The following is a 4,625-nucleotide window of genomic DNA, read 5'->3' as shown; positions in this document are numbered from 1 at the left end:
AACCTCAGTGTCACCCTCATAATGCAGTTGTTCCTCCTCTTCTGACTCATCATCTGAATATTCATCTTGATCATCTGCTAGTTGTTCCTCATCTGCTTGTCTCTTTCCATCTATTATCTCTGTGTCTTGAGAAATCATGTACTTCTCCAAGTAGTTGTCACTGTCATATGCCCCTTCTGGATTATCACTACTGTAATATCCCTCCTCCAACAAAACTTCATCCTCCATCACAGAATTCAGCTTTTGTTTACCTAGATTTTTGCTTTCTTGTGTGCAAAAACCACTAGCTTCAACATTGGTACTACTACTGCACTGACTATTAAAAACAACCCCTTGGTCATCAACAGCAAGCACAGCTGGCTCACTGAAATCATACACAACTGGTGGTGCATAAAGAATGGTCTGTAATTTAGCATTTCTCTGAATTGCAGCACTGTCAGTGGCTGTTGCTCTAACTAACAGATTCAAAACTAAAGTATGCTCATGCTGCTTCTTAATTTGTTGCAATTTAATGTTTGTGTCAATCAAGTCTAGGCCATGCTCTCTCTGCTCTCCTATGCATGTGTTCTCCATGTGATACAATTAATCAGAGAATGTAAATCCTTGTGTATGCAACAGTGCATACAGATTGAGAAAAGTGACATCAGAACTGCATATCTTCCTATCCAAATTATGTAGGGCATCAAAGTGAATCCTAACATCCAAGATAGCCTCCTCCACACTACAAGTGCCAGCAAATTTGGACATTTTCATTAACACTAACCCTAGCCCCAAATTGGAAGAAAGAACAGAGGAAAGGGAGGAGGACTTACAGCACCCCACCACATCCATGGGTCCAGTGATGGCTCGTCAAAGGGGTGGCGACCCAGATCTCTGCCATCCACAGGCGCTGCTCCATGGTCAGCGGGGCCTCCTCCATTTCTTCCTCGCCGCTCGAGTAGTACGATGAACTGTCGCCGTCGCCCTCGGCCAATCCTGGGTGCGCATCGGCCCCGAGGCCAGGAAGATCTCCGTACCCGCCCACACCGCCACCGCTGCTCGAGCCGCCGCCTACACCGCCGCCGCCCGGGTTCGCCGTCGCCATTGACACAGAGGAGCACGGGGAGGAGAGGGAGAGGGGAATGAGAGTTAGCGTTCGAACCGGCGGCTCGGTTCGACCTAGCCCGTTAGGTCGGCCTCGTCCTAGTCAGCGACCCGTCCACGCGCCGATTCGGCCAGTGTGTCACCTGACATGTGGGCCCGACCTGTCGGATACGCGGTCAATACGCGCTTATACGGCTTTCAGTCCGTTATGCACCACTTAGGCCCTGAGTTAGTACTGAACTGCGACATGCACGAGTAGTGGTACTGATTCGTGAGTAGGTGTGCAAGTGTGGTACCAACGTGCAATTAACTCTTTTACACTAGACTAGTTAACTGTCAGTGTTACCAGGGAGACATGACACGTTCTACCGCTTCTATCAAGCCAACTCTAAAGCGCGACCCAAACAAACGTTCATTTTGTCTGAATTTCGTCTGTATAAAGATGGCAATGGAACAATGTCCGTCCAATTTTCTATGACGTGCTGGTCGTGCGCTTAATGCGCGGCTAATATGGTCCACGGCTGTATGTATAATTTTTTTACCATTATATTTCTTTATTTCATCAACGAAAACAAGAATCACCAATTCTTTGCTAGAAGGCAAGACCAAAAAAATAAGAATCACAATTAGATATTTTAAAAGATATTCAATTTTTATAAATGTTCCCACTAATTGGATTAATATCTTATCTATGTCTCCATTGTTGATCTGCGACTTCTCAAGCTTGCACACTTCTTTCTTCTTCGATTCTAAAGAAGTAGGCGTTGCTTCACGTATAATATCATCTCTAGTCTCATCTCTGGCCTCTATTCTAGCTAGGAGTGCACGAGCATCTACCAATTTTCGTGCTATCAATAGATCGATGTATTCTTCTTCCCAATACCAAGACTTGCATCCATCCTACACACAAGTTCGAGTATAAGCTGTCGAACATGGGCCGAATCCGGGAGCAGAACCGAATCAAAAGAAGCATGCACCTTATCTTTTTTGCACTTGATGAACACCCATTCAGGATGTTCCGGTGTGGTCAAAACGAGGCGCACGGCCTGTCGCGGGCAGCCATCGCACTTTATGAGCGACAATGGATAATCGACTAGCCGTTGGGCCAGGTCCGAGCCCGGACGGAGGCCGACCATGTCTTTACCGGCGAACCGCCGATGGTATAGATCCGAGCGGCCAGAGGTGGATTCAGGACCTGCATGCGACGCGCAGGCGTTGCCATGGTTGTGCGATCCATTATCCGGCCAATCCATGGTAAGACGCAACCGCAGGCGGACGGATGCACCAAATCCCGTGGTCGTAGATATAGCAGTTGACCACCGGCGCCGAGGTGAGAAAGGCACAGATCCGGCCATCGTGCTGTGGTCAGTTGGGCTAGCCGGTGAGGCGGCCAAGAAATGGCGGCGAGGGCTATGGCGGGGGTGGGGGTGGGGGCGAGGGGCGAGAAGAAAAAGGGTCAATTGTGTCCCCGACGGGCGGGCCAGGGAAGGACAAGGGCACGTGTCGCGCCCGTCCGCCCTTCTATTTCGACGCAAACACGGCTCAAATTTGGGCCGAAAATGAGTCAAAAGCGGACAGAAAATAGATGTAGCGATTCGACCTCACACGGTCAAATCTCTTTGTATAAGTGTCATCCCTGGATCGGTAATGCTGACACACACAGTACTTGAAGGATTTATAACAGAGTGCAATCACACACTTATTACATCGAATGTCTCAAAACATAACTTATTACAATAATATGGCTTAAGGCCAACTAAATAAGATAACTGCGGAAGCATCGAAGGTAAATGAGTCCATCAACTCCAACGGCATAGCTGAGTGCACAGCAACGACCTAGCGCACCTTACTCTTCGTCTGAAAAGTCTGCAACATAATACGTTGTAGCCCGAAACGGGTCAACACATGAAATATGCTGGCAAAATAACACTGTAGAGCAATGAACAAGATAAATGCTAACACTACATGCATATATGGCTGGTGGAGGCTCTACGGTTATTTTGTTTTTGCGAAAAGCCATTTTTTTCCTACAGCAAAGGAAATATATTTTGTTTAACTATCATGTTGGTTGATAAATATTGAGAATGGAAACCCCATCTCAATCCCAAAATTAAATAGTTAACAACCCAACAAATTAATTTAGAATGATGAGATCAAATCAATAATTAAAGTATCAGATACTCGAGATGTCCATAACCGGGGACACGGCTAACCATGATTAGTTCGTACACTCTGCAGAGGTTTGCGCACTTTTCCCCACAAGACTCGATCTCCTCCGTTGATTTTCTCGCACTACATGGTGTTTGAGAAACGGATGACCAAGACACAGTCTTTCAGAAGCATTAACTCTTTCGATGGGTAGACGGTACCACCTACGTCCCCTACATCTGCTAGTCTACCACTGAAAGAGGTCACACAACATACTCAACTATGCCAGAGCCCATAATGGTTGTGCTGCACATGGAAGTTTCTATCATGAATAATCTTATGATCCCTTTAAGCCTAGGTGGCAAACCATAGGATGATCACACGGATTCCCCGGGATCTCCTTGGACAACACTGGATTCCCCAGGTGCCCACAAACAATCCACCCAGATGTGTGTTAAAGTAGCCACCTTAAATAAACCCTTAGTTAACATTAATCTCTCACATCTGTCACGAATCACTCAAACCAATCCACGTCTACGAGCATAGCATAGCAATATAGCATAACGTAGAAGTAACTCCCAGGGTTTGAATAAAAAGGGCAATAGGTACTACCTCAACTACTACTTCCCAATACCCACATGTTATCAATCCTACTCATGCAATGTTTGAGGGTTGAAACTAATGCATAAAAACTGGGTAATAAAGGGATATGATCAAAGTGTTACTTGCCTTGCTGACGATCTGCAAACCCTAGAGACTCGTAGTAGCACGCTTCGCACTCCGGAAATTCTATCGCAAACAAACAATAGCATACATAAACACTCAAGCATAGATGTAAGGGTAAAACTCAGATGAGAAAAAAAGTAAATCTGAAAGTTCAACTGAAGAGCTTTGATTTGCAAAAAGAATCAATCGAATCAGAGCTACGGAACTGAAACTACGTTCAAAAGAAGTTCGAATTCAAATCTGCTTGAAACCAAATTTTAGATTGTCAAAACCATGTTCAAGTTGATTAACTGGAAAGAGGGGTTCGAGATGAAGATTTTGGCGTTGGTTTCACTGGATTTGGACGAACGGTTAAAAACTTACGAGGGTTTCAAGATCAAGGGCTAATCTGCGATAAAAATAATCGCGGATAGGTCACTGGCGAAAAAAAGAAAAAGAAAAGTCTATCGGACGGACGTCCGCTAACAAAGACAAACGAACGAATTCGTCCATTATAAGAACTAAACGAACGAACGCTCGCAAAATAGATCTAACCGAAGAAAAACAGATCTTAAAAAAGCCTAATTAGATCTAGGGTTTACCGAAATAAACCGATGAAAACCGGACAAAACCGGTCGGCGGCGGCGGATCCGGACGGCGGGGGGCTAGGCGGGGCTCCGACGGCGCCG

The sequence above is a fragment of the Triticum aestivum genome, chromosome 7D, assembly GCF_018294505.1.
Source record: "Triticum aestivum cultivar Chinese Spring chromosome 7D, IWGSC CS RefSeq v2.1, whole genome shotgun sequence".
Classification (NCBI taxonomy): domain Eukaryota; kingdom Viridiplantae; phylum Streptophyta; class Magnoliopsida; order Poales; family Poaceae; genus Triticum; species Triticum aestivum.
Note: the sequence above shows the minus strand (reverse complement) of the source record.